This window comes from Lepisma saccharinum, chromosome 9 (genome assembly GCF_977018435.1).
Source record: "Lepisma saccharinum chromosome 9, izLepSacc3.1, whole genome shotgun sequence".
Lineage (NCBI taxonomy): Eukaryota > Metazoa > Arthropoda > Insecta > Zygentoma > Lepismatidae > Lepisma > Lepisma saccharinum.
The window spans coordinates 27,573,969-27,595,492 of NC_139237.1; the positions used below are offsets into that span (position 1 = coordinate 27,573,969).

General features: G+C 39.9%; 1 long non-coding RNA gene across 1 annotated transcript in view; it reads right to left on the reverse strand.

Moving 5' to 3' along the window:
• LOC145992599 (uncharacterized) overlaps positions 1–21,524 on the reverse strand; it is a 499,068-nt gene that overhangs the window by 217,960 nt on the left and 259,584 nt on the right. Inside the window, exon 2 of the long non-coding RNA XR_014442181.1 lies at positions 10,091–10,214. This is a non-coding gene — a long non-coding RNA (uncharacterized LOC145992599). The remainder of the gene's footprint in view (positions 1–10,090; positions 10,215–21,524) is intronic.

The following is a 21,524-nucleotide window of genomic DNA, read 5'->3' on the forward strand; positions in this document are numbered from 1 at the left end:
GCATAGTTGAAATCTGATTGGGTATAATTTTCTGAAGCCTGTACCTAACAGCATAGCTCTGTCAGAGATATGGACTGTGTTTCTTCATAATTATTATTCTTGTCAGTAATCAATTCTAACAAGTTTAATTTTTAATAGGATCTTCTCATCAGTATAACAAATTTCCTGTCTTGTTTTACATGCAGTTCCAAATCCCTCCTCATCAGTGTTGTAGAAATGGCTCGGGTCTGTGTGCAGGAAGAGGCAAGATATTTGTTTGAAATCTGCTTGGGTATAATTTTCTGAAGCCTGTACCTCATCACAGCATAGCTCTGTCAGAGATAGGGACTGTGTTTCTTCTTAATTATTATTCTTGTCAATAATCAATTCTAAGAAATTTAATTTTAATAGGCTCTTCTCATCAGTGTAACAAATTTCCTGTCTTGTTTTACATGCAGTTCCATCCCTGCTCATCAGTGCTGTAGAAATATCAGCCAGGCTCTGTTGTGTATGCAGGAAGAGGCAAGGTTGAAATCTGCTTGGGTATAATTTTCTGAAGCCTGTACCTCATCACAGCATAGCTCTGTCAGAGATAGGGACTGTGTTTCTTCATAATTATTACATTAGTCATAATCAATCAAATATAATTATATTCAGAACAAACCTCTATAAGATATCACAACCTGCAACAATCTGGATGTCAGGCTGTCTTGTTACAATCTTGTTTCTCTGTGCAGCCATCACTATAACAATATCTGCCAAATTTCCTGTCTTGTTTTACATGCAGTTCCAAATCCCTGCTCATCAGTGCTGTAGAAATATCAGCCAGGCTCGGGTCTCTATGCAGGAACAGGCAAGATATTTGTAGTTAAAATCTGCTTAGGTATAATTTTTTGAAGCCTGTACCTCATCACAGCATAACTCTGTCAGAGATAAGGACTGCGTTTCTTCATAATTATTATTCTTGTCAGTAATCAGTTCTAACAAGTTTAATTTTTAATAGGATCTTCTCATCAGTGTAACAAATTTCCTGTCTTGTTTTACATGCAGTTCCAAATCCCTGCTCATCAGTGCTGTAGAAATATCAGCCAGGCTCGGGCAATACTGACATGTATTACACACCAGATGAATTCAAAGCACAGAGACCCATGTTTGTCATCAACACTTCAAAAAGAAAGCAAGTTGTGGTTAATGACAGGACAAACATTAAAATTATCTGTGAATTCCACGATTCACTCCCTGATGACACCATATGTAGTGGTATTCTCATAGGTGAAAAATCATATGTTTATGATGTAAGAAATGAGAGAGTTACATAGCAATTCTAGAGGGCCTCTGCATATTACATTGTTTTAATATTAGATAAACAAATTGAACCTGGTGCCCAATTGAACTTAAACCGGAAGTAAATATGTGTGGGTGGGTGTGGGTTTTTGGCTTAATTTCAAGTGTATCCAAAACAATATCAAGAGGGGCATATTTTTAACAAGCTTATGGACAACAATCTGACAGAAATGCCTTTTGAAAGTGTGGGCAAATCAATCTGAGGGGGCTCATCATTTGTACACTGTAGTTTCGGGAAATTCCCGAGGGCATTTTTAGAAAAATTTTGGATTAGACGGAGTACCACACTTGAGCCTGTTTTAAGTGTAGCCAAATCTGCCTGAGAGGGGATCATCATTTGTTGAGTTTATAATAGCATCAATTACACTACTATTGTGGCCAAAACGCAAAGCCATCGGGAGCATTCATCGGTCAAGATGGAATTAAATCCCATAGAGATGCATTACTTCAGCTCTGGAAAATTCGATAAAGATGAGTTGTCTGGATTACACCTTTGACGGTGACGTCGTGAAAATCAACCTAGGCAAAATTAATAGTTGGACTAGGTATCCTGACACCGTTGGATTGTGAGAACTTATCGCCAAGAAGTACCCCAAGGATTACACGGCCGAAGACTACAAATTTTTACCAATATTTTTCATAGTCGTATGATCTGGATCAAAACATCTATGCCACGCAGAAGCGAGTAAAATCCAGTAGCGGTGAGAAATAAAATAAATATATCAAGCACATATGGAACAAGCTCAAGACGGGCAGAGGCGTCAAACGCTACAGCACCTTACCTAAGAAATGCGTGTTGGTGGACGGTGTGAAAAAGTGGTTGTTAATATGCTATTCATCGCGGGCCAGCAACCGTAATTTCCACAACGACAAGAAAGGCATCTTAGCCATGATCAGCAAGAAGCCAGCCAACTTTATCATATACAAAGGGAATGGTATAGGTCACCTCATCAAGGTCATCAACACCTTGCATCCGAAATTCTGCAACATGGGAGAGGGTCGAGATTTGGCTAACGGCATCATCAACAAGCTGACTTTCTAAAAGCATTTACCAGAGTACCATTACTGCGGCAACGGACCGAACTCGAGCAACGCTTGGAAAAGGGAGACAGGGGCGTCAATGCCCTCGACGCCTCATTCAAGGACCACGACATCTCCTACAGAACACACGGTCCTCGACGCTCGTCATGAAGCCGATCTAAAATTTGAGTAGCCGGGCTCGGTCAGTAGGGAATCGTCGTTCGGTATGAAGGTGGCCGCGTTGGGAACAACCACCGCCATGAACACCAAACGTAAACTGAGGTAAGGATTAACGTATATAAACAGACATCATGAAGCTCAAGGGTGTAGTGTACCTGGTGTCCTATGGCAATCTCAAAACACTAAGGCCCCAGGCAGTCTACTCACCTAGAAACAGCGTGACAAGAAGCAATCATGCTTGGCCAAAAGTCACGCAATGAAGTTGTTGCTCATTACCCCTCAATTGAGAAAACTCCAACAGTCGAGACGAAGAACGCACAACGGCGTCTTCATATTCAGCATCCCCGCCATACTGGCAGCTTTAGGCAACGTGGGTAGCTTAGCCGATGATAGTGCCGCTATTGCCAGAACAGAGCTCGACGCCAAGAAGAACATGTCCGAACTAGAGTATCAGGAACGTCATAATCTGACAATGAATAGAGAGGGCAAAGGCGTGAAGCAGACGCATGCTGCCTTGAGCAGATTAAAAATGAAACAGCCGCTCTCCAAAAAAGGCAATCTTAGTTATGATCCACGTGTGTGGGATATCGTGGACGTGGATACCGTTGGCGATTGTTGGGTTTCGAGAAAACACCAATCTCGAGTCGGCCATCAAGAAACCAGTGCCAACATACTTATATTTTTGGGAATCGAGACATTGAAAGTGCACTGCAACGTGGCAAAAGGCATGGTCATCATGGCTGATGCCATCGGCACACACAATCAAACCGTCATCATCGCCATATTCAAGAAAAATTTCGTGTTCATGTAGCCGATCATCTTCTCGCCAATGTACTTCCCAGAGTCTCACAACCACGTCAACCAGGTAGAATTGGTCGTGAACAACGAGAGGGGCTAAGCGATGGATTTTCCCGGTGCCACGCGTACGGCCGTTATAGATATCAACATGTAAATAAACCGTGGAGTAAATCAAAGATTACGAATGGTATTTCCTTGCCTTTCAGCCATTGCACCTTCGCCAAGCTAAACGAACCGAACCAGGAGATGAAGTTCGACATGGACGTTGAAGATGCGTTAATTCACCCTCAGAGGGTCGACCTGTACAGTCAGAGAAACAATTACCTGGGTCACGTGACCTAGAATTTCGTAACGTCTTAAAGCCTGTTGTTTATACAACCCAAATAACATAATATTCGCTTAAGTTTGTCTGGTGGATCTGTGTTCTCGGGAAAGATTGAGCATTGATAGCATGAGTCACATTACTCATACCCCAGTCACAACAAACAGCTCGGTGCTACGAGGACTCCAAAAGAAAATTTCAGGAACTGGTTTCTTGTGAAGAGCTACTCGTAAGGAAATATTATTTGGAGTGATACTAGAGTCATTGTCAAGAAGGTTCACTCAAATGATGGTTCTCATTACAGACCACATACAACACGTTAATTGTTTAAGTTTAGTTTATACACTGGACCCACAGATTAAAGTGGGATCCGAACCAAATATTCCTCTATCTGGTATTGAATTCGGAAGCCTTTGATTACATGGCGAAGACGTTACCACTACGCAATCGGAGAGGCAATGGAACACCTTGAAAAGAGACGAGTGAAACCATATTGGCGTAAATGTTAAAAATAAGACAATATTTGGTGGTCACAGTTTCGAACCGTGGGAGAGGCATAGATTTTTTGTCCCATCGTCCATTTCACGAGTTTATAATTCTTCCTCACCGACAAGATTAACGCGACTGGTAGAAGAAATGCGAAGCAAATAGCTAACTGAAATAGAAATAATAAAAAAAGCGAAACAAATTTTATTCATAATCGTCTGCAGTCACGTCAGTCGTATTCGCGTATCTTTCTTTTTCCTTTCCTTTGTGTTCTCGATTCTCTCTGTCAAGATCGGTCTAAAACTAATTAATGCGAAGTTAATTAAACAATCCAAATAACGAAACAATGCCAATCAACTGCACAAAACAACATTCCAATTGTTTTCGAATCGGAAAACAATTGAGATGCTGTAAAATTAAGCAAGATGCAGTGATAAAGTGGGAATATGGAACGATATAGAATTATATTGGTGAAGATGTTCGATTTGATTGGATGAATGTTATTAAGTGTCGCTATTCTTACACTTTTGGCAAACAGCGACAATGAATATGAGTAATGAGTGATGATATGATGACATTGATTAAGGGACACTCACCAAGAATAACCAAGATTCGAACCAGGGACTCATGCTGTCGTAGCACGCTGTGCTAACCACTCCGCCACGGAGCTCGGTTAGTAGTGGACATTATACCATATATTGTGTGCGCAATTGGGATCAATCAATAGAATGACTAGGCATAATATATTATTTAATATTCATATAATATCACGTCATATTATTCGACACGAAGTAACATCAGAGGCATTCAATCTTGCATTTTTGCCTTTCAACTAATTCTTCGACTTCAGGTTAATCACATCAATAAGAAAAATTATGAAACAAACGATAATGAATGTGGGATATTGACAGTTATTACGAATTACCTGACACAAACATCATTAAACAGACTCGGTGGGGGAGCTCATTAAGTGGTCGACATTCGATCTCGTCACCAAAGTTCCCGGGTTTGAGTACCGTCCTTGTCACGGGAATTTGAGTATTTCGTCATTAAATTCATGTAATGGTCATTCGTCCACTACTGGGAATAAAAGTGATGATACGTAACAAAAATAATAAAAATAAACATGATCGAAGAGTACTTATTTCATCTCTTACGAAATCTCCTACAAAACCGGCATATATGAAATATATGTATCTTCACATACGTTTTTGATTTCTATATTTAACTAGTAGAGACAGAGAACGGGAGAGCAATTTTCAATTCGAGAAACCGAGTGACGGAGACACTGTCAAGTCTTCTTTCTTTCTTGACATATCCCTAATTGAGTTGTTCTGTTTGTTATTGGCTTTGTATTGGCAATTATTGTCATTATTCTTCCCTTGTAGGTAAACCATTACGACGAAATAGAGAAGACAAAAGGGCAAGAACAAGAGTCTCATGCCTGCCCTGGACTTCAACCCATAACTTTACGTAACGAGATTTGAAATTCTGGAAAAGGCATTCGTGTTTCGCTTGGCCTTCTCTTTCCTCTGCTTCTGTTATTTTATCATACACGAATAATTAAAATGGATCTGAGAAAATATGTTGCGATCCATAATTGTGTTGGTTAGATCCAACAGATGTGAATTCTGACATGGAATAAATTATTATTTTTTGTTAAGTATGTGTTTGAACATGAAATTTTCTTACACTGTGACAATTTATGATTTAAGTTTTTGTTTTATGCACAGATAAGCTAATCGGGACTGGACCTTCAGTTTTAAAAGGGATACCAACCACTACGTGCCTCCACCCTGTATCGCATAAAGGATCCCTTGATTATAATGTGACGACGTTATCACTACGCCATCGAGGAGGCCCCGTGACAAAATGTTATTCACTCGATCTCTACAATAATTTATTTCAACTTTTATATTTTCGTTTTATTCTTTCTTTTTGTTAACTACTCTTATACGACTCACTTTAAATCTTCGAATTTCTTCTTGTTTCAGGATATTTTTTACATGCAGACCCCCCCCCCCCTTCCGGTGCAAATAGATAAAGCTCACTCTCTTGAACTAAGTTATAAATAACGTAACCATTAGGAAACTATGCGAACATTAACTGATATAAATGCAAATGAAACAATACTTACAAACGTTAACGAAATATCTATTCTTGTATAAGCTCACAGGCAACAGGTATCTGGTGAGTCATTCACTCTTGCTAACTCCGAGCGATGGCCACTGAACCAAAGGGTGGCGAACAGGCCTCTGCTCTACAAAACTATGGTTAGCAGACGAGGCCAGTGTTCCTGTTATCAATGACGTACGAAATAAGGAGGAACACAGCTTTCATATCGAACTAGACGCATGTTTTGGTCCCGCCATTGCATGTAGAACACTTTCTCGTCGTGGCCTTGCAGGCCTACGTAAAGGATTATCTGTAAGAAGCATAGTTTACCATTAAGGAAAAGAAAAGTGTGTGTGTGTCAAGGGTCTTCAACTTTCGTATTCTTCTTCATTTCAGAACGCGTGCTGTATCGTCGACTTAATCCAATCTATCAGTTGTAGGTTTTAGGTTCTGTTTCTGTTCGTTAATTTCACATTTACTTTCTGCTTATGTTATTCGCGACGAAGGTTCTGGATTCGATAATCTGGACAATAACGAGATTGTGTTGGTTGGTTGATTTGGTGTCTTAAAACCACTTTATGCAAAGTAAGACTAATCGGGAATGCACATGAGCGTCCGGAAGAGGGGCCGTGCCCCCCCTGGAAAATTAAAGTCAAACAAATAATATGCATTTCACACATATAATTTCATTTTAGCTACAATAATATATGTTAATTATTGCATGAACATCATCAATTCAAATTTAAGCAATGTTTTTTTTTAGGAAAGAACACTATTTTTGGGGAAAATTTGTCTTCGTTGCCCCCCCCCTGGAAAAAAATACCTTCCTTGCCCCTCCCTAGAAAAAATCCTGCTGACGTCCATGGGAATGCATCTACAGTTTAAAGTGGGATCCGAACCACTATGTGCCTACACATTACTTTGATACTAGATATTTGCATGCTAAGATGTAGGAAGTGCTACATTTTCAGTGTGTGGAATTGAGAGTTATTTCCGATACGAACAATAGGAGAATGGAGTAGTGGGAAAGAATCATCTCACATGTTTGAATTATACCCATCCCCCCCAAACATACACACACACATAGGATATCGGCCGTGGTTTTTATAACGAAATATAACATGATGAATTGTGTCAAGAAAAACTGGAGCCCATTTACATCCCTACGGAACTTGGAAGAAAGTCCATTTAGATATTAGAAACTTCTGTTCGACCAAATCTGACGTATAGTAAATGAAAATCCAAAGTAATACCTTGTGCTTTGTACCAAGTTATGAAGGCGTGTAGGGGGTGTGGATTTTGGGCCCCGCACATTCTTGTTACGGCCGAAGTTGGGGATAATGTGATCAGCACCACGCCCGTGGCCACCTTTAACCCCCCTTGAGTTCCCTACAGGTAACCACTTTATACGACGCTGGGTGGGCGCCGGAGAAACTTGAACAGGTGGACTATATTCCAATTCTCCAGAGTCGGGGATCGAACTCAGATATCTCGCATGGTAATCAACCACCCTAACGACCGATCTACCGCGGCACATATAGTATAGTAGCCTTTGGAATTAAGGCAATAATTATTTTAAAGTTTCGTTCAACCCTTTTAGGCGAATCATATTCGGACATATAACGTGTAGTTCTTGTCGGTTCTGCGACTTGGCTTGAGGACAGGCTGTATTCTGACGGACACTATTCCACCTGACAAGTCACGTGACTTTCCTACATTTCCTGTGTCTGTTGGCTATTGCATGAAAGACGTGTTGCTCTTGAGACAGACAGAATCACCCGATCACCTAAAGGTGCAATATGTACTGCCTACCTTTCAGTCATTATTTACTGCCATTAAAGTCTTATGGGGAAGACCTTTTTTTCCAAAACTGTACATTAAATTGGACGTCGTAAAGTAACAAAATATCGAGGCATTCAGACAAATCGCAAATTTGACACTTTTGAAAAACTTCGTGATGTATCTGTTCTCGCAGGCAGAAGTCAGGAAGCACGGCACCGTCATCAATTGAGTCGATTACTCCGGCATCATCTCCACAGCTGTGCCAAAGTTGAAACTTTCCAAGTCCGACACCGCTTACTTCCAGGCAGAGGGAAACTAAGCTGGCGCCAAATTCAAAAGGAGAATCCACACGGAGCTGTTTCTCTTGGGTCTGCTGTTCGACTTCCTCTCCGAATACACGGAGATCATGTATAAGGATGGATTGAGTCGTAGCGTTCCAACATGAACGCGGGGATCTTAAATTGAGATGTAACTTGCCCCTCCCGATTAATACTGTTGATGGTAGAGACAGCCCTGAACGGGCCAGGAACAATTATCTAAATTAACATTAAAATAAACTCATGATTCGTTATAGACTGCAGTGAGCAATGCGAATGGCAAATAAGGGTGTAGAATAGATTACCCTGCTCGGTTTAGAAAATAGACCTATAGCTCCTGCTTCTCCGATGATTCCAAGTAAAAATACCTCGTGTCGCTCTCATGCGCACCTATTTAAACCCTTGCTTGGCCTCTCGTCATCTCTACCCCAAAGGCCAATGTTTTTACCATTTCCTGTAAAACGCTTATCCTACACATTTCTGAGAAGTAGCTTGGCAAGGTCTGCCAGGGTCAATATTTCTTAACCGAGCGGATATGCTAAGGAGCATCATGTTTCTTAGAGCCGCAAAAGGAAACGACCTGGTGATGTCTTATAGCACTTTGAACGTGGATGGGACATCGATCGCCGGTACTTTGCAAGACTCTCTCAAATGCGTCATCCAGTCCATGGAGATGCCCATGTCCATAGTCGAGTACGTACGAAACTACACCCTCAAGTACAAGGCTGACATACTGAAGAACCCACAGGGGACCATCCAGTTTTACGGTTACCAGTACGTGCAGAAACCGATCTCAGGCAATCATGCAGAGGACGACGTCACTGCACGGTTCAACAGCATCCAATACGATATGCCCTACTTCTCCTTGCTACGTTCGCGCTCATGCAGTCGGCTGTAAAAGTCGTTCCGCGATGGCAACTGTGTCTCTCCAGAACTGACAAAGCTGTCCATGGACTTGTAATGGTATACACACGTGCGCCTCAACAGGGTAAGACGGTCAGTGCCAACATGCTCCCTTGTATATGCAAAATCGTAATCTCCCTATTGGTCGACCAAGGTGGTCAAGCTTGGTTAGAATCTTGCCAAAGGATGATTTTTTTCCCCGCTGTGAGTTACATTCGGTAGATTCATACTAGTGTAAAGCTTATGTTAATTTTACTCATCGCATTTCCACCTGTCGAGTAGGAAACATCAAATCGCGGTCAGTTGAATTATCTTCGCTCGACAACGGATATTTTCGATGGCACCGAAAGTTTCTGGCTGGTTTAAACAATTGAGCATCAGATGAAAAGCACATTGCTGTAAAACGAGGGGAATATAGAGTTGATCAACGTCTTTACTGGATGATAGTTGTACAATAGTACAAAAAGCATGGGGAATTTGTTCACAAAACACCGAAAAACTGTAACAAGCTAATGGAAACAAATGACGAAAAGAGACGTGCGCTTTTCAACTTTGTAACGAGAGAGCCATGATACCTCTGCAACATTTATCTCTCAACAAAGGTTGTTTACACTCATCACGCCAACCCTGCGCAAGAAGATGATTGGTGAACAGATAGAGTTGGGTTTGAGATCAGTACACACTATTGTGAATTTGCAATTTATATATTAAGAGTCTCGGGAATGTATAAATACATATTACATCTGAATGCATTTCCTAACAAATTGTACGATATTAATATATTATAAGAATTAATTTTTTTGTGCTATTTAAGCTCTACGAACAAGTCGCAATCTCAACATACTGTTTCGATTTGGTGTTTCTAAATCCTTCAACGATGTATACATTCTCCTGGCAGAGAGGCAAACATCCACATTTCTCTTCGTTCCAACCCTGGATTCCTTCTATGCTCTGGTCTTCTAATGGAACTGAAAGATTAAAACTAAACTTTAGAGTGATATTGTAAAATTTTGGGAGCATAAGTATTGCACATACACCATTTCACACATTATCTGAGGATTCATTTAATTCGATGTGTAAATATAAAAGTTCATAGAATAGAACCGAATGAATAAATGGAATTACGTAATTTGGAAAGTTTCCATCGATAATTAGGACACTGTAATTAGTAATGAATTATCATTAGTAAATAAATCTTGAATAATAAAATAATCAAAATATTTTATAAATTTTATTCCAAGGTTTTTAAAGTACTTGCCCTACTTTTCTTAGAACTATTTATGAAACATAAAAAAAATCAAAGTTAGCATGGATACATGTTACAGCTACATACGATACTTTTTTCACACCCTCCTTTGAGTTTTATGGCCTTAGGCTATCCTGGATTGAGGCTGTGTATGCTATCCCTCTACCAGTTGCTATCCAATACCGAAGACATATCCTAAATTGGGACGGAACGATATAAATCTGATAGGGCAAAGTTCGGGCTGAAATGTGAATGGAACTACATAGTCCAGCAAAGATTAGAAGCGACTGTCTCAATTGTTTTTGGTTGTGAATTTCACTTATGTCGAATAAACAGATCTGAAAAAAAATGTGTGGCATGACTTTAAACAACTCTTGCATTTCTTATCTTATATAATTTTTTGCGACAGTATTATTGTCTTAAAAGTGTTACAATGCAATCTGACTCATGACCAACCACAATACAAAAGAACTTTGTAAACCCTAGCACCAGCTCCAGTAGGTGTGCTCACATATCTTAAAAGTGCGCTCAGAGAATGTTGTCGCTGGTGGCACTGACCATCTCAAAATGAAGATGCCACGCTGCTTAAACAAACCAGCCTAGAAAGGTTGTCTACCATTCTGCTACGGCCATCCAGCTTACCAAGCTGCTACGGCCATCCAGCCTCCAGAGGCTCTCTATCAAAGGTTGTCTGCCAAGCTGCTACAATCACCAAGCCTCCGTAGATTGTCTACTAAGATAGTGTAGTATAACTCATGCAATTATGTCATGTGGACTTGAACTATCACGTTAATAAAGCAAGATCTGCATTTATAGACTTCGAAGCTGTATCAGCAAGGTGTCTGGCGTGGAAGAACCTGATCAACATGCATACTGGACGAATATCCACGACACAGGCTGTAACCCCATATATTTATTTTTCGGCCGGCATGGCCTTGTCGTGATATTTCTTAAATTTATTGCAGTTCTTTAACAGATATTCCACTTGCTTCAATTGCTTACATTTATCTGTTTGCTAAGATTAGATTCCTTCTGGTCTTGGTGGTATGATGGGTGTTATGCTGGGTTTCAGTAGACTTGTTAAATTCATAATTCCTACCGACCTATGCACTTTTTGACTGACTATGTGGACTGACTTTTCAATAAATGTTATACCTCCTAGATGAAAAACATTGTATTCAAAGAAATAAAATTATTTGGAGAATTATATTTGTTTTGTAGTTGACTGACATAAAATGAGGTTGTAACTTTGTTGTATAAACATGTAATTGATTTTGTTAAAGGTATTTGTTTTCTATAGTTATAGAGAAGACTTATTTATAAAATTTGAAGATGAAATGATGCTTCTACATTGACGAATATTAATTACCTAAAGTTGTAAAATAGATTAACTTCCACTGCGCAGATAATTGTATATCCGGAACTTTATTTTCTTTTAAAATTTTGAAAGGTATAAGGGATTATAAATTTTGCGGTCATCCAGCCTCCAAAGATTGTCTAACACACTACTTGTACTGCTGAGCCTCCAAAGGTTGCGTTCTAGACTGCTACATCCACCCAAACTCTAATGTTTGTCCACCAGGCTGCTACGACCACCCAGACTCCAAAGGTTGTATACCAGGTCTCAAAGACAACCCAGCTTAAAAAGGTTGACTACTAGATGTTGGAATTCAATGAACTTCTCCTCGTTTAAATATGTATAAACTAAGGATTGATCTAAGATGGCCGCCTGCTGTCGAAAGCTGTCTGATCGCGCTTCGCATATGATTGTTTTTTTGTGTGTTCTCAGTTTATTTCTTTATTGTGGTACTTTGCACGGGTGTTAAGCTATTGCTATTGAACAGTGCCAACGATAAAAAAACATTAGGTCGAGTGAGTGGAAATGCAGCGAGAAATGTTTTGTTGTTCCAGCGGATGGCGTCCTCCCGACGCTTTTCTTTGCCCCGCCGAGGGAGACATGTGCAACTGACAGAGGCCAAGGTAATCCCCCGCCTCACTGGCTCTTGAACTTTCTTTTTCTTGTGCTGCTGTGTGGGGACATTAGTTAATCCCAGGCCCCAGGCCAGTGGATAAAAATTCAGTACATTCTATCATAATGTCCAGAACATAAAAAATAAACTTTCTGACTGAACGTCCGAATTTGGATAATTTATGGAGCAGGACTGTGTTGTAATAACCGAAACGTAGTTCAACGACAATGTACTGGACTCCAAACTGTCTTTTTAGAAACATTTCAATATGTACAGGAACGGTCGAGGCGCAAGGGGCAGAGGAGTGATGCTTTGCATAAATAAAAAATGGAAAAGTGTAGTGCGAAGTGACCTGGATCGTAACTGTAAATTTCTGTGGGTTGACGTGCTTCATGGCAAGAAAAACAAACTTGTAATCGGTTGCTTTTGCAAGCTACACAAGACTTGCCCCGTAGCAGTTCTGGAGTCTTGCTACAATTCTGTTCTGTCAGCATCCTCGATGGGCGACGTAATTATTTTCGGAGACTTCAATTTCTCAATTACATTAACAGGCTACACGCATGGCTTTACAGAAAATAAGAACAGTAAGAACTTCATGGATGACTTCATACATGGCCTCAGACTTCAACAGCACAATATGTTCAATAACGAAAATACAATTATCAGGACTATATTCTCTCCTCACTCCTTTCAGCGCACATCACCCCTTCGAGAAACCTCATCCCTTCGGACCACGAATCGCTGGACGCTGTATTCTAGCTCCTGGACTTCCTGAAGAGTGAACGATCTCCCTCTCTTCGACGCCAATACCCTGCTTGTCGCAAAGGGCCCTTGAGTGACATCCGTTTGGATCTGGTTTGCATTCCCTGGACAATCCTGGAGAGTGGAAATTTCGACGACGCGTGTGGGGTGCTGACTGATGTGATTCATGCAGTGATAAAGGATTATGTGACACTCAAAAAAACTAAATAAAGCAAATACCCTTCCTGGTTCGACTCCGAACTCTTATTTGCCTTTGGAAACCGGAAAACGGCCTGGGATCTCTGGAAATCTTTTCCTAATGAATACACACCGAAAAATTTCACCGACTTAAGACGTCACTCTAAACTACTGCAGAAGGACAAATGCAGGGAATACATCGGTGCTATCGTATTAATCCATAAGATCGTATTAAATTTAAACCTTCTCTGGAAGCTTCATATTGACAAGGGCATTCACTTGTTTACACCAGTCGTCTACCCTCTGTACTATTTCAATATTGCACAGTTAAGCATTAAGCAAAATTTCCTGATGTGTTGAGGAAACAGGAGTTTCGTCAGGAAAATAGGTGGTCAGCTGTTTGCAATAAACAGCTAGAAAACTCACGATTCGAAATGGAGGAAGAGCTCCATGGCCTGTGTTTTTAGAGGGTAGACAGACTGGGAGAGTACTGATTTTGATTTGGATTTGAGAGAGAGAGAGGATGTACAGAGAGAGGTCATGAGAGGTTAGACTGTCGCTGGTCAACAACCAGCGAAGTCCAAAGAGTTTTAGATAAATCGTATCCTACGAATTTTTAAATTCATGATTATAATTCTTCAGATAGACAGGTATTTATCCAAACAACATGCATGATTCAGGTTTGAAGGTTCATAAAACCGAATGAGTGACCAATGTATTTTCTAGTTGCTTAGAATTTTTTTCAGATATACCTCTCGCAGCCAAGGATTTAGACTTGTCATCTTAATAGCAAGTGCTCTCATCATTTATGAGGTTGAATGATGAATAAGGAACATCACCCGTCGATTTTTTGTGGGAGTGGTAGGTTTCGATCCCATAATTCACTAGAATTGTACGCTATCAAGAACAATATCAAATCAAATCCTAAACGATTTTGGTCAATATTCAATTCAAGATGGCATCATTCCGAATACCTTTGAAAGTAAGACGACTCAGAAGTCACTGGCAATGCTAATCTTTTTAACTCTTTTTTCTCCATATATTCAACCTAGAATACACAGGCTTCATCCCTTCCCAACTTCCGTCCAGTTTGCTGTCACTCTCTAACGTCTCTCTCCACGTCTCCAGAAGAAGTACAATACATTCTGTCTTCAATGCCTAAAAATCGCGCCAATGATCCTGATGAAATCCCTTCTATTTTCATAAAAAAATGCTTCTTCTCTCGCTATTTCTTTCTATATTTTATTAAACAAATGCGTCAATGAGGGTACATTTCTAGATTCCTGGAAAATGCTAACGTGGTACCATTATATGAATCTGGAGACAAGTGTGCTGTTTCTTCTTTCACCACTTTGTATCGCATATGAAAGATAATATAGGACCTACTCTACAAATTTACCTCTCCATACATAAATACAGCACAGCACGGCTTGTTACCAGGCAGTTCCTGTGTAACCAACTTGAGCATTTTATTAACTGACGTTATCAACTCTATATCTGAATATTCTTAAGTGTATGTAATATATCTGGATTTTTCGAAAGCTTTTGACTCTATAAACCACAAATCCTGATTCAAAAGTTATCACACCGATTCAATATTGATGCAAACTTTCTCTCTATGCTCAAGCACTACCTCCAAAAAAGACAACATAAAGTTGTTCTTTCCGGAACCCCTTTTTCTTATCAATCTGTATCTTCTGGTGTACCTCAAGGCAGTGTTCTTTAACAGCTTCTTTTCAACCTGTACCTTGATGATCTTCCTGAATATCTTTCGGATTCATGCAAAAACCTTCTCTTGTTTGCTGATGATTGCAAAATATATAGTAAAATCTCCAATTTCAGTGACATGACACTTCTGCAAAGAATTCAGATTCTCTAATAAGGTGGTGAGAATTATGGAACTTAAAATACAACCCTCAAAAATGCATAATAATGACCTTCTTAAAAAAAACACATTTAATACTAAATATTTCATAAAAAATAATTGTGTTCAGAGTTGCCGCACAAAAGAACCTGGGCGTAATATTTGACAAGAAACTTTACTTTTGTGAGCACATCTCTGCAGTCACAAAGGGTTCAATGCGTATAAGTAGTGAAAAGGAATTGTTTCACCTGCCTTCCTTGTAGGTATGTGTAGTATTCAGCCTCAGTTGTGACATATTTTGATGATTTTCATGATTTTTTTATGGATTTTACTGCCTTCGTCGATGTTCTAGCCCTATTTTTTCTCAATCTTGTTTTGGAACTTTTTTTGTAAGGTGGTGGAGCTCTTCTTTGTAGGTATGCCATGATCTTACGTGTTATAACTTAACCTATTCACTTATTTACTGCCTTTTACGGGTTAAAATAACCTACATTGTGTAAAATCATTGTATCTACACAACCGTTGTAGGTGGACCTAGTATGTAACCTCAGTTGTGACATATTTTGATGATTTTGATGATTTTTCTATGGATTGTATAGCATTTGATGATGTTCTAGCCTAATTTTTGCTCAATCTTATTTTGGGACCTTTTTTGTAAGGTGGTGGGGGCTCTCAACGAAAACGCCTACGGGCCCTCAGCGTAAACGGCTACGCCCCCCATTTCACGATGTATGTCGTGGCCTTGGTTCAATGCCCCTGCTTCTACTTTTGGAGGGGCCCACAGTGGTAGGAGCTCGCAGTGTTGTCAAATTACCCCACAAAAAATTCACCATATTATATTTCACAGGCGAAGCTAATCTCCAAATAGATGTTGGCACTACTCAGTATTGTCATAAATTTCTATAGTGTAGTGAATTTTTTTATGTGTGAAGAATGTTTGGATCTAAGATCAGTGTAATTTTTTATAGAATTATCCATTTTTTTTCTTGTATCTAAAACTGTTCAGTCACTCTTTCATTCTTTAGATCATACACAAAAATTTTCTCTGCAATAAGAATAACGCTGCATAGAGTAGCGGCAGGCAAGGCGTCATGGAACTCGCACACAATTTTGATGTTGTTACGATCGTTAACAACCACCTGCTTTCTCTTCGATGTGTTAATGACGAACATGGGTCTGCGAGCTATGAACTCATTGGGGTTGTAGTACACGTCCACATTGCCGGAGGTCACTCTCTTGTAAGCTGTGTATGCCTCGTACAGTTTCAGGTAGTCGTTGTTTGCAATGTTCATGTTGTAGATCTCACGCGGGAATATCTCGTTCCTGCCATTTTTGAGGTAGATGTTCTTGATCTTGAAATTGTCGAACTGGCTCAAATCTTTTTCTGACAGATTTGTAGAATTCTTTTCCGTTATCCGTTTGAAGAAATCGAGGTCGCCTGCCACTTTCATCGAAAAGAGTTTTGAATGCTTCCACTACACAGGTTCCTGTTTTTGCATTGAGGGGTAAAGCTCACGCAAATTTTGAAAATGTGTCTATAACGGTGAGAAGATACTTCTACCCCTTGTTGATTTTATGTAATTTTTTTAAATTGCCACTGCTCATTTCCACAAGGTCAGCTCCCCACAGGTCATCTATGCCTTTGGACACTACCGACAGTCGTTTGTAGTTTCGCCGTGCAGGTTTGTGCAGCTCGTTTACAATAGCCTGCCTAGACATTCTGTGAAAATAAGAATATAGCTTGAATGGGATTTCTAGCCGCAGACAATGCCGGGTTTTCTATGTACAGCTTCTCACCTATTTCTATGTCGATAATTTGAGTGGCATCTTCAGCATAGACAGTCTCGCGAGTGTCGGGGTGTTTAAAATCGACCAACTCCACTCCTCTTATTTTAGGCTCGTCACTGATGTTCGTCACGGTCATGGTTGGGTAGTGGGTTGCGTGAGGCAAAGACCAGTATGAAACCTTGACGAACTGAAGTGTGCCAGCGATGAAAAACTGTTGATAGGCTTTGGCCGGAGTCAGCATGTAGAGTTTGGCACCCGCCTGGAAGAGCGAGGAAACATCCCTGTTTGGAATGCTGTACAGTGGACAACAGTGGACTTGAGATTGTCGATGCTGGTGTTCAGGTTGTTTACATTGGTTCGAACCTCGCTCTCGACATTTTCCAATCTACCGTTTATTGATTCCAGATGCTCCTCGACAGTACGGACAACAGTGTCATAATCTGGCTTGATCTTCACATCGACAATAAGCCTCTTGAATTTTTCGTTTAACTTATGTAGTTGGGTACTAAAATTGGTTATGGTCGATTCCTGGCTCGCCTCGATGCTGTCAATTTGCTCTTTCACATTGGCGATAATCTGCTGTAGACTTTCCATGAGTGTCAACTTGGAGCTCTGGGTTGCGAGGTTGTGGACCTGGGTTCTAATTTCCGCAAACAAGCCATGTAGCTCGCTTATGTTCTGGTTGGTGGGTAAGGTTGCAACAGACTCACGAAGCAATTCAATTTCGGTTTGGATGTTTTTATGTCGTCAGATTTGAGTATTTGGTTGAGAGCCCTCTTCACGCTTTTCAGTTTCTGCGAGGTAGGCAGGGTGGCCACCGTGTTTTGGAGCGACTCCAAAGCTTTTTTCATCGCGTCCAACTCTGAGGCAGCAGCAGCAGCTCGTATGCCTTCTTGTAATTGTGTTATGTCGTCCTGGGTGAGGGTGGATTGTTGCAAAGTTTCCAACTTAGCCTGTATGTCGTCGATCAAGTGATGAAAATGCGACAACTCTGATTCGGTGTTTAGATTTTCCAACTTGGTGATCTTTTGTTGGACGCTGGCCAGAGTATCCCTGATGCCAGACAGTTTGGTTTCCAGTGCTTCTTGTACGTTTGCCAGATCATTTCTAATAACAGCAAGAGCATCCTCAATATGGGCTATGGTACCTTGCAGCTTCCAGAAATACTCGTAGGTCTCAAGTTGAAGTTTTATGTTGGCAACACTACGGGCAATAGCGTTCAGCTCGCTGGAAGATGGTAGATTGTTGATGAAGTCCTGTAGTGTTTGGAGTTTAGTTTTGACTTCCTTGATGGCTGCAAGGAAAGCGTCCGTTTGAAGCTCAGCCTTGATGCTTTCCAACGTAGGAATTTCGAACGATTGAAACTGTTCGTGCCATTTGGCAATACTGGCATTCACGCGATCGTAATCATCTTGACTTTTTATAATCTGGATAATGTTTTGCAGTTCAGTCTGGATGGTGATCGTTTGGTCCTGCAATTGTTGCTTCAGCTGTTCCACGTCAGAAGTTTGCGCTTACTGCAGCTTCAAAAATTCGTTTTGGAGCTTGCCTACGCTCAGCGCCAAGTTGTCGAAGTTGTCTATTGACGCGAGGTCGGTGTACTTTTGCAGCAGCGATTTAAGCTCGGATTCGATATTGAGTACGGGGTCCAGCCACTGAGACTGCAGGCTGGCTATCTCTGACTGGAGGCTGGAGTTGAGCGTAGACTGCAGGGCCTGCAGGTCGCTTCGCAACTTCTTGACCCTGACGTCGTTCATGAGGAGCTCGTCGCCGTGGTCGTCGCGTTTGGTGTTACCAAAAATATCGTTAGAGCTTTTTGCTACGGTTATTTATTATAGGGTAGGTGATTTTCATTTCTATGAAAAGAGGGATGAGTTTATCGTAGTCGTCCAAGAGCTCCACGTACAGGCGATCGCCAGCAGACACATCGTACGTTGTAGTCGCATCCATCCTATCATGCTTGTCGTCATTAAATTTAGATTCATTGTTTACGTATTCATACGGATAAATCCCTTTACTTCTAATTAGTTTTATATCTATGTTGGGAAAACTAGCTTTCGTAATTTTGAATTGTTCGTCACAGAGTTTAATTGCTAGTGCGTCCAAACTTGCAGAGAGAAATCTGAATGAGTCAAGAAACCTCATCTCTATGGTTTCATTTGTCCCCGAAATCTTAACTTTCTTACTTATAGAAATGTATCGTTCTTCATTTTGAGCAAGAATATCTATTTTTTGTGTCATATCCAAGTTTCCGAATTAAGTGATGAAAATCGTAATTCGATCCATTATGAAAAAATATGGGAACAAATTTGGGCCTTTGAATTTTGAGGTTGCAAGCATTACAGATTTCGCTGATGAAATGACCATCTGTGTGCGAATGGTGAAACACTTTACGATTCTCGTTTGTGAAGTATTGATTGCACACTGTACACTCGACAGTTTCATCAAATATTTTTTGTTCCTCTGGTGTCAACGAATTCATCGGTATGGATATTTGCAAGAAGCTGCCAATTTTCTCAACCTCCTCTTCCATCTTTTCAAAAAGTGTTCGATAACATTCGGTCCACGGTATACACATCGTTTATTTATTTCATCTTGTCGTATGACAGTGTAACCAAAACTATTTGGTTCATGAAGCTGGTATTGCGTTGTGGAGGACATTTTTTGATTTGGTTTGCAGGAGGACAGTGGCTTCAGAAATGATTCCAAATCTGCGACGATAATTTCTGGATGATCAAACAAAGCCTTGTACATTTTGAATTCTTCGACTTCGTTCATTTGGGGCATCAACATTCGGGCTGGTTTGTTGTCACCGCAATATATTTCATGTTCGACACGTTTTTGAATAGCAATTTGCCGTGCGGTATATATTTGGTGATTGAATTTTCTTCGGTTATTAAACGTGGTGAAACATCTTGGACAAACTTCGATGTGATTTTTCATACTTCGTTGCTTGACTTCTGATTAGTCGTGACAGTGAACGAATAAGGCAGTAATGGTGAATATTTTTGTTTGAAATTAAAAGAAGATTTATTATATGAGCATTATTATCGTTGATATCATTTATCCTGATGGGATGCACAAGAAGTTTTTCTGACGTATAAGAATATACATAAATAGCAATGCGTTTTCCATCAGAATCTCGTGCACGCGACTCGAACTTTGATATGTCTGACAATGCCACGGGGTATTCAATGCTAGACATTATATTTTCAAACTCTGCCTCGTACTGCTTGTAATGATTAACTCGCTCTGGATTATTTTTACAATGAACAGGATACAGAGTTGCCATAATGCACCAAAGAAAGCATTTTGAGTCATTATTTTGAATATTTAACACTGCTTTCTTGCTTTGAATGGTCAGTGGTAGAGGAACGTAACTCGATTCAGAAATAGGCATGAATTTGTTCACGTAAATAGTTAATGTATGAGGACTACCACATAAAGATCATCCCGACCCCTTAGCTTCGAAAGTGTCATGTTTCATAATCAACTCATTTGACAGATTAGAGTAAAACTCTTCCAAATTTTCAACATTCGCTAAATAAAGAGCCTGGTTTTTGGTACGATGATAAAAAACTTTTGTTGTACCATCGACTTTCTCATATTCGGAACATTAATCAACGTATACATTTATGGAATTATTTTCAAGATTACTTTTCAAAGTATTCAGTACAAAAGTTTGCGCTTCACGCAAGAAACTAGGAATGTCACGGGCTGCTTCCGACGTAAATGATAAATCCTGAAGTCGACCATTAATTGCAGACCTAAATGGTTTATATTTATTATTTAATTTAATTTGTTTTGGAGCAGAAGCTTCAGCTTCAGAATAATCAATTTTCTTTTCAATGTTCCTTCTCCGGTCGATGGTTTGCAAATTTTCAAATGTCTACTTAGATTTCGAATGCTAATTTATTTTCCACATTGAGCAAAGGCTTCAGAAAGTAACAAACGATTTGCGCCGTTACACCTTGTCTTATGTATCGATAAATTATTCTTTGAAATTAGTTTCCCACAAGTGACACATTCGATCTTATCATTCTTACGAGTAAAACAAGTAGGTGATTCCATTTTTTTATATGCTTGAAAATATGAGCAAACAAACGATAGAAATTTCAGATATGTTATTTATATAAAATTTTTAAAAAATAATATATAAAATTTAATGGGATATCACCAACCTGATAAAACTATTCACTATGAAAAACTCTATGATCTTACTTGGGTTTTTCCGCCAAATTATATGCTTCTAGTCTAATATACTTTGGTGGAGCCCGTTCAGGTTCTATCCCCCGCGATGTGGGTTCCTCTGCCGATCCAGCAACGGTGAGAAATCAGCACTGTGCTCTGACTTATATAGATTTATAGAGCCAATAGAAATCTTGCTTGCTTAAACCAATCAGAAAACACCACGTATAAATTATTGGCCAATCAAAATCTGTTTTATTTTAGCTATCATATATAAAAAATG